Here is a 10,491-nt window from a genome sequence, read left to right as displayed (position 1 = left end):
TTGCAAGTTGCACATCAGTTCTGACTTGTATCTTTAGATTGTTTATTTTGGCTTCCATCAAGTCTTTCAGCTCCTGGATTTCTTCTTTAAGGTCATTTCTAAGTTCCCTGACTTCATTCTGAACGGCTGCTTGCCTCCACCTCAGATCTGTAATAGCTGCATGATCTGACATAGATGATGAGACATTACATCCAGAGGGAGTGTTGGTAGTCTGAATGTCAGCAGATTCTACTTGCTTCTCTTTTCCTTTATGTTGAACTTCAGATGGAACATTTTCATATTCATCTCCTTCAAGAGGGAAATATGCAGATGTTGCTTCTGAAAGGTTTATCTTTTGTGCACTCTGAATTTGCTCCTCCTGAATGTCAGCCAGTTCAAAGCTAGTTTACTCAACATTTTGAGCATTATCTTGCTCAAACTCTTCCTGCCTTTCAGCCTCTTTATCATTTTCATGCTCAAGCTTCCCCTGTCCCCTAGAGGGTCCTTCTTCGAAGAACTGAATATCTTCAGTTTCTTTCTCTGCAGTGACCATTTGCTTTTGCTGATTCTCCATAAAAGTTTTTGTTGATAAGGTATGATTATATCAAGCTTTCATCCTCATCTCTCAGCTTTTGTATTTCTAGTTGAGTTGCAGCATACCTGTCTTCATGAGCTTTATGCTTGGCTTCTTCATCAAGTAGCTATTATATAAACCTTATTTTATTTCTAGTTGAGTTGCAGCATACCTGTCTTCATGAGCTTTATGCTTGGCTTCTTCATCAAGTAGCTATTATATAAACCTTATTTCCTCAAGGCTTCTGTTATCAGCTTGAGATTGCTCATCAAATTTGTCATCTAATATCTCCATTTCTGTCACGCCCCGAACCCCATCAAGCTCGTGGCATCCCTCTTTGGTCGAATATCGCGACGTCCCAGGAAGCGTCGCCAACCCAAATCAGCACATCAGAGATATGAAGCACTAGCGAAAGCCACACACACCCGGACAATATTTGACTAGGGGTAAAAGGGAGAATGTACTTCCAGACAAGTCTAAACACAATCACATTCAACGATCATATAACAGGCACACAATTTGCACTTACCTGGGCTTTTGATACGCGCAATCTGCAGGTTAGTCTCAAATATACAATTTCCAACCACATGCACATTCCAAATTAATTTCATGCCTGAAACACAAGTCGAACACATGGCATTTCCAATTCCACATTCCACACACTCGTTCATGCCTCATCACACTATTTTCACTCGACTCGCCAATGACCCGCGTTACAGTACACGCCTCAGGTCCACTGCGACCATCTCAATTTCACAACACTTCTTAGCCCGCGTAATAGTACCGCCTCAGGCTATGTCTCTTGCCCGCGTAATAGTACCACCTCAAGCTCAACATCCACCACCTACGGCACAACCCGCGTTGAAGTACATGCCTCAGGTTGGCAGTCTTCTGGTAATACCGGGCACCGTCCCGCGTAAAAGTATCGCCTCAGGACGGCACAATTCCCTGCGTTAAAGTACACGCCTCAGGGACTTTCGTGACCACACGCATGACATTTCACACAATTTTATCATTCATTCACTCGCTCGAACCTCATACGATCATGCTCGATTTACACACCAACATGCCAAATTATCAGCTGATCAAATTCAGCCCATGCACGCATCAATCCTCACGCATTTCATATGCTCAATTAACACCCAATCGTGGCCAATTGCCAGTCAAATCAATTCAGCCCATGCGCGCATATAACGGTCCACATTTCAATCAATCAATTCACAATCCAACGAACATACAAGGCCGCCATTGGACCCACAATCACAGCCACTATTATGAGCATGAATTCAACATTTCCATGCCTATTTCAAGCCACAACAATCACCACAAACCAGCCAATCCAATTCAATTCGCACGTGCACAATTAACTCGAGTTTTTGCATTTTAAGCCGAATTTCACCATTCACGGGCATCGTACTCCTACCGACAACCCCCAAACCAACATGTACCATATCCTTATCATCAATATCCACTAATTCGGCCACAGGATGAACAGTAATTCGGCCACCACAGAAAATCACCATAACGGCAGATTTAGGCCCGTTTTTCACGCAATAAACCACAATAATCACTCGGAATCATTCCGATTACCTAACCAATCATTTCTAACCTCCAATCCACCTCAAAAATCATCACAATTTAACCCAAAGCACTCAGCCAAATCAGTCCAACCATTGTCCCACGATTAACCCCTAAAACTCGCTAAAACGGCCCCGAACTAACCCGAAAATACCCGTTATCCTAGGCGAGGGTTAGGATATCACTTACTTGTGATTCCTACGCGAAATTGAGGCTTCTACAGCGGCTGGACAGAGAGTAAACAGCAGCGGCAGCGGCGACAAGCGGTAAGGGTTACCGGCGACTCACCGGCGGTCACGAGCGGTGGCGAACGGCGGCGATTGGCTGCTGGATTTCTTGGCTGAGCTGGGGCTGAGATGGGGCTGTGAGGGTGTTTCGGTGAGGGGGAAAACAGGGGAGAGAGAGGCGGTGAGGCGATGGTGCGGCGAGGACGCAGCTTCACGGCGGACGGCGGTGCTTCGGCTCGGCGGGTGGACGGCGGCTATGGGTGTGGCCGGCTGGCCACTTCACGGTGGGAGAGAAGGAAAGGGGGAGGTTGGCCGAGAGAGAGAGAATGGGGGGGGAGAGATTGGCGTGAGGAAGAAAATGAGAGAGAGAGAGAGAGAGAGAGAGAGAGAGAGAAAAAAAAAATGGAATTAAATAGTCTAAGGCCAATAATTGGTGTCTCACCCCCCCTAAAATGACCATCCTACCCTCCTCTCTAATCCTAAATCAACGGCCAAGATTCGATCTTATCCTAAGATCGACGGCCCAGATTAATCCTTACAAAAAATATCCAGGGGTAAAATGGGAATTTCACAAAATTTCCAAGGGCAAAATTGTCCAAAAATTTCTATTTCTAAAGTAGGCGTGAAATGACCAGATTGCCCCTCTCCCATTATACTTGGCCTTAACAAATTCCCAGGGGTAAAACGGTCATTTTCCATTTCTCGCCAGAATTCGAATTTTCTGAAGAATCCGGACAAATCTAAGGCTGACTAGGCCAATAACAACGTCGTCCAATTATCCTGTCGTGAGATTCATAATTTCCGAGGTCCAATCTTGGTCTTTAATTAATGACCAAATTTAATTAACGTAACTTGAGCATATCTCGAACTAACAGGTGGCTTTTGAGGAAATTCGCACATTTGACCCGTGGCCGATACTGAATCAAGCCATGTTTAAGTTCACTCGGGTCGTGACGACCTCGGTTGTCACTTAATCGCGAGGATCGATCGCTAGTTCCGACGGGCGCGATCGTTTGGTATAAGTTTAGGATCATTCGTCAACTCGTCTCGTGGTCAAACGGAATCACCCGCGATCCACTCGTGTGACAGCGGCGAACTGATCCCTAACTATCATTGGATCGGCCTACATTGGCTCAAAATGTCATCTCGACAATTTTTATGGTCGAAAGTCGGTTCACGATCGAGTATCTTTGGTCGCGCGAATTTAAATCCCTAATTAGCCATTCCCTATTGGTTAGTATCCCAGGAGTGATCAGTTTCGGGTGAGATCTAACTACAAGCACGTCCATAAATCATCCATTTCACAAATTCCAAGTGGGTCAGATTTCAGAATGTCACAATTTCATCATAATCACTAGCTATAACTTGTCTTCTTTTTGCTGGTATGTCTGATCTTGAGGCAGTCTTCTTCACTTTCCTCTTTCTCACTAGAGGTTCGATCGACTCCTCCTCATCAGGTTAAAGAAATATATTAATAGAGCCCTTTTTTCTGTTCCCTCATTAGCTCAACTGGAACAATTTCACCCTTCTTATTCTTCCAGCTTTCTCCATCAAACCTATATCCTATTTTGGTCATCATAAGTTTCCTTACAGTCATGGTTTGAAGAGGTTTGCCTTTGAGTTTCGCATGAATGAGAATTTTGAAGTATTCAAAAATAGCAGTGATCAGAGCTCTATAAGGAAGTTAACATTTACTCTTCTTGACAGATCTGTACATTTGTAGAAGGATCAAATGGGACAAAGAAATAGAAAAGGTGTTCTGAATTGCCCATATCAGCTTTGCCTCATATCTAAAGACATCAGTTTTAGAGTATCCTTTGGGTTTGAGATAGTTTATGATTATATTGTGCAACACAATGGAGTTGAGAGGAAAAAGAATGTAAGATACATGAGATGTTGAACCTCTAATAAAAGATGAGTTACCAGACAAAGATCGGTATGCCAAATCAGAAGTAGTAAGAATGAAAGAAAATTCAGTATGTGTTACTCCTAGCATGGCAGAAAGATCAAAAGCTGTTAACTTATAATCATTTTGAAAAATAGAGAATTCGATCTCAGCAGGAGAATTGAAGGATAAATTGGAATAGAAGTAGGCAGTAAGTTCAGGATAAATCTTGTGTGAGAGAGAATATATTCTCTGAAAATCAAGATTCTCAATCAGCTTCTGAATCTTGATATTGAAGTTTTCGAAGAAATTGAAGTCTACTACCCTATTATTCATGACTCCTCTGGCTAAGAGAGAGTTGTAAGCAATCTGATGTGTTTTGTTTTTGAACAAATTGTCTTTTTTCTTATCATCAAGGGGAATGCCAGAAATAGGCACGAACATAGTGTATAATTTCTCGTCATTGTCCTCCTTTCTGGAGTCAATGTTCTTGTTTTTCTCTCCAGTCTGGAGTTCCTTTCGCCAACAAATTCATCTGCACCAACATTCGACTATTCCCCTATTTTCTCTTTTCCTTTTCTAGAGATCCCTTTCTTTTCTGTCGTAGGGGTTTCCTTAACAATAGATGTCTCTTTAAATACAATACCCTTTTCAGCAACATGTGTTTTTTCAATCCTCAAACCTCTTTCATATTCTTCTACAATCTCTCGTTCAAACAGAAAACCTAGTGTTTTACATACTGCATTGACAATGTTCTGATCACTTCGATTTTCTCGAAGTATTTTGATGGCCTTTATCAGTTGCCTTGCTCTACCAAAATAATCACGCTCATGGATAGGGATTCTCGAAGATTTCTTACCTTCAGACGACTTCGTGTCAAAACCCGTGTCGGAGATGTCGATCTTCTCTGATTCTCCATCATGTTTTGCCCTAGTGAACATTCTGGCGAGACGATTTGATCTCCTAGAGCCCTTTGTTCCTTTCTTCGATTCAGAGGTCGACCAAGGCGCCATTAAAGAAATTTTAGGTTTCAGAAGAGAAAGATGGGATTTTTAGGGTTTCAGTGATTTGAGAGAGGAAGAAATCGTGTGTTCGTGAGAGAGTAAAAACGAGAAAGAAGAATAAGGGTTTAAACCGAGAAATGCAACATTTCGGTTCTTATAAAACCCCTTTTGGAAATTGTCAATTAACAGTAAATGGAAATTAGAGAAATTATATTCCAAAAATTTTGAGATTTTAATTCCCAAACGGTATCATACAAAACAACTTATTTCAAACAATCATATCATTCAAATATATGAGAGATACATACCTTTTATAAGATGAGTTGCGCGCCAAAACCAGACGCTTCAAATACGTGTTTGATCAAATAAGTCAGCAGATGCAATGTGAGTTTATACTGCACAGCTTAATAAAGCGGGTTAATAATGTTTAGTTTATCTCTAATAAGCTCGAAACTTTTCTTTTCTAAAGGTTTTGTAAAAATGTTAGCTAATTGCTGTTTAGTGTCTATGAATTTAACATTAATATCTCCTTTTAGAACATGATCACGGATAAAATGATGCTTAATATCGTTATGCTTAGCTCTTGAATGCAAAATAGGATTCTTGGTCAGATTAAAGGTGCTGGTATTGTCACACTTGATCCCCACAGTTGAGTCTTTGACGTTGAAGTCTCTCAATTGTTGCTTCATCCAAAGGATTTGAGCACAACAACTTCCAAGTGAGACGTATTCTGCTTCTGCTGTAGAAAGAGCTACGGTTTGTTGTTTCTTTGAATACCATGACACAAGCATGTGTCCTAATAATTGACACGTTCCGAAGGTACTCTTCCTATTAATCTTACAACCAGCATAATCAGCATCAAAATATCCAATGAGAGTAAAATTTGATCCCTTTGAGTACCATAATCCAAGTATAGGATTGGTGCCAACATATTTGATAATTCGTTTGACTGCAGTAAAATGAGATTCCTTTGGTTCTAATTGAAATCTCGCACAAAAACAAACACTGAATAGAATATCTTATCTTAAAGCAGTTAAATATAAAAGTGAGCCAATCATGCTTCTATATAATTTTTGGTCTACTGGTTTTCATTTTTCATCCTTGTCTAGTTTAAAGGAATATGAAATTGGAGTTTCTGTCTTTTTGCAATTTTCCATACCAAACTTTTTCGCAATTTTCCTGGCATACTTTTCTTAACAAAGAAAGGCGCTATTTTTGGTTTGTTTAACCTGTAAGCCAAGGAAGAAAGTTAACTCACCCATCATGCTCATTTCAAATTCACTTTGCATCATTTTGGAAAAATTCTTACACAATTTTTCATCTATAGAGCCAAAAATAATATCATCTACATAGATTTAAACAATTAAAATATCTTTACCTTTTCTTTTGATGAATAGGATAGTGTCTACGTTACCTTTTGCGAATTCATTTTGTACCAGAAAGCTACTCAATCTTTCGTACCAAGCACGTGGTGCTTATTTGAGATCGTATAATGCTTTCTTAAGAGTATATACCTGATCAGGCTTGTGAGGATCTTCAAAACCTAGAGGTTGTTCTACATATACTTCCTCTTTGATGTAGCCATTCAAGAATGCGCTTTTGACGTCCATCTGAAACAATTTAGAATCACAGAAACAAGCATAAGCTAGTAAAATTCTTATTGCTTCTAACCTGGCCACCGGAACATGCGTTTTATTATAGTCTATTCCTTTCTCTTGTGAATATCTTTTGGCCACAAATCTCGCTTTATTCCTGACGACTTTTCCTCAATCATCTAGTTTATTTCCAAATACCCATTTTGTTCCAATAACTTAGTGATTCTTGGGTCTAGAACGAGTTCCCATACTTGATTGATCTTAAATTGTAATAGTTCCTCTTGCATGGCTTCAATCCAGCTTTCATCTTTCAAGGCTTCTTCAACATTCTTTGGTTCGACTTCAGAGATGAGAGCCAACGTATTTATAACTTCTTTTACCTTTGCTCTAGTTTTGATTCCTTCATCTAAATTTCCAATGATGAGGTCTTTGGGATGACTGGATTTATGCTTCCAGTTTTTGTTGAATATTTCATCATTTTCATCATCGAGATTTGATGATTCTTCATTATTTTGTTGGTTTGATGATTCCTGAGCTTCATCATATCTTTGATTTCGATGACTTTCACTTACCGTCAATTCATCATATGCTTTGTTAGATTCTTCAAATACTGGATTTTCAGTGTCAGAGTCATCTTGTTGAGTCTGAATTGAATCTTCAAACTTGACATTCAATGATTCTTCCACTGTTTGAGTATTTTTGTTGTATACTCTGTAAGCTTTGCTTGTAATTGAGTATCCATGAAAAATTGTTTCGTCTGACTTTTCATCAAACTCCAAGACTTAGAGTTTGAGTAGGTCGGAAAATATCCATATGAAGCAACTGCAAAGCTCGGTTAGTGCTGACATAATTTATTGATTTAAATGAACTTCTTACATGTTTACCTTTAGAGCAAGCTAAACATAACTCGGTGCTCTTGAATTTTCGTTCTAGCAGTCCTTTAACGAGTTTCTTTGAAGCTACTTTGGAAATCAACTTGACACTTATGTGTCTAAGCTTCTTATGCCACTGATCAGATTCTTCTTTTATTGAAACGAGACATTGCAAGTCGTTAGACTTCGTATCTAGTAAGTAAATGTTCCCATGTCTTCGACCCGTAAATGATTGTTTGTTGTCTTTACTTATCCCGGAACATTTGTTTTCTTGGAAAGTAATTCTATAACCAATATCACATAATTGACTAATGCTAATTAGATTGAAGTTCAAACCATCAACTAGTGAGACTTCGTTGATGATGAGATTTTCGATTCTGACAGTTCCTTTGCCAAATATTTTTCCTTTGTTGTTGACTCCAAAGGATACGCTTCCTCTTTTAATTCTTTCTAACAGGATGAATTTCAGAGGATCTCCGGTCATGTGTCTTGAGCAACCACTGTCAAGGTACCACTTATTCTTTCTTTTCTTTGGTACCTGCAAAAGATAAGTAACTCACTTTTTCTTTGGTACCCATATTTTGTTGGGTCCATTTTGGTTAGGATCAATCATTCTCAGATTGTCTCTCTGAACAGGTCTCCAAACCTTAGGACAATCATTCTTAAAGTGATTTGTATCACTTCAATTTGAGCACTTAAGGGAAGTTTGACAATTGAATTTCACAAACTGCTTTTGAAAGTGATTTTGATACACAAATCTGGGGGATCTTTTCTTTAGTCTTTCTTTGACATTGGGAAAAACATTTTTCAATTCAGTATTTTTCTTAAAACCCAAACCTGATTTATTATAATAGGGAACTTGAATTGACAAAATATGTTGAAGATTTTTCAAACCCATTGAGAATTTCTTGGTTATATTTGAAATATCATTTTTCAGAAGTTCTTTTTCTTTAGAGAGACGATCAAAACTTTCCTTATCTTGAGAAATTTTTTTCAGATCAGAAATTTTCTTTTTCAATAAATTATTTTTCTTTTCAAGGAATTCTTTATTCTCCTTGATAAGATTAAATTCTTTTTGCAAAAAATCAATATCATCCCAAAGACCTCATCATTGGAAATTTAGATGAAAGAATCAAAACCAGAGCAAAGGCAAAAGAAGTTATAAATATGTTGGCTCTCATCTCTGAAGTCGAACCAAAGAATCTTGAAAAAGTCTTGAAAGATGAAAGCTGGATTGAAGCCATGCAAGAGGAACTATTACAATTTAAGATCAATCAAGTATGGGAACTCGTTCCTAGACTCAAGAATCACACAGTTATTGGAACAAAATGGGTATTTCAAAATAAACTGGATGATCAAGGAAAAGTAGTCAGGAATAAAGCGAGACTTGTGGCCAAAGGATATTCACAAGAGGAAGGAATAGACTACGATGAAACGTATGCTCCGGTGGCCAGGTTAGAAGCAATAAGAATTTTACTAGCTTATGCTTGTTTCTGTGATTTAAATTATTTCAGATAGATGTCAAAAGCGCATTCTTGAATGGCTACATCAAAGAGGAAGTATATGTAGAACAACTTCCAGGTTTTGAAGATCCTCACAAGCCTGATTAGGTATATATTCTCAAGAAAGCATTATACGGTCTCAAAGAAGCACCACGTGCTTGGTATGAAAGACTGAGTAGCTTTCTGGTACAAAATGAATTCACAAAAGGTAACGTAGACACTACCCTATTCATCAAAAGAAAAGGTAAAGATATTTTAATTGTTCAAATCTAATTAGATGATATTATTTTTGGCTCTACATATGAAAAATTGTGTAAGAACTTTTCCAAAATGATGCAAAGTGAATTTGAAATGAGCATGATGGGTGAGATAACTTTCTTCCTTGGCTTACAGGTTAAACAAACCAAAAATGACATCTTTCTTTGTCAAGAAAAGTATGCCAGGGAAATTGCGAAAAAGTTTGGTATGGAAAATTGCAAAAAGACAGAAACTCCAATTTCATATTCCATTAAACTAGACAAGGATGAAAAAGGAAAACCAGTAGACCAAAAATATTATTGAAGTATGATTGGCTCACTTTTATATTTAACTGCTTCAAGACCAGATATTTTGTTCAGTGTTTGTTTGTGTGCAAGATTTCAGTCAGAACCAAAGGAATCTCATCTTACTACACTCCAACGAATTATCAAATATGTTGGCACCAATCCTACACTTGGATTATGGTACCCAAAGGGATCAACTTTTACTCTCATTGGATATTCTGATGCTGATTGTGCTAGTTGTAAGATTAATAGGAAGAGTACTTCCGGAACGTGTCAATTGTTAGGACACATGCTTGTGTCATGGTATTCAAAGAAATAACAAACCGTAGCTCTTTCTACTGCAAAAGCAGAATACGTCTCACTTGGAAGTTGTTGTGCTCAAATCCTTTAGATGAAGTAACAATTGAGACACTTCAACGTCAAAGACTCAACTGTGGAGATCAAGTGTGACAATACCAGCGCCATTAATCTGACTAAGAATCATATTCTGCATTCAAGAGCTAAGCATATCGATATTAAGCATCATTTTATCCGTGATCATATTTTAAAAGGAGATATTAATGTTCAATTCATAGACACTAAACAGCAATTAGCTAACATTTTTACAAAACCTCTAGAAAAGAAAAGTTTCGAGCTTATTAGAGATAACTAAACATTCTTAACCCGCTTTATTGAACTGTGCAGTATAAACTCACATTGCATCTGATGACTTATTTGATCAAGCACATATTTG

The sequence above is a fragment of the Syzygium oleosum genome, unplaced genomic scaffold (genome assembly GCF_021117445.2).
Source record: "Syzygium oleosum isolate NSW1041296 unplaced genomic scaffold, Sole_v2.1 Sole_v2.12, whole genome shotgun sequence".
Taxonomy (NCBI): domain Eukaryota; kingdom Viridiplantae; phylum Streptophyta; class Magnoliopsida; order Myrtales; family Myrtaceae; genus Syzygium; species Syzygium oleosum.
This window is presented reverse-complemented; position numbering follows the sequence as displayed.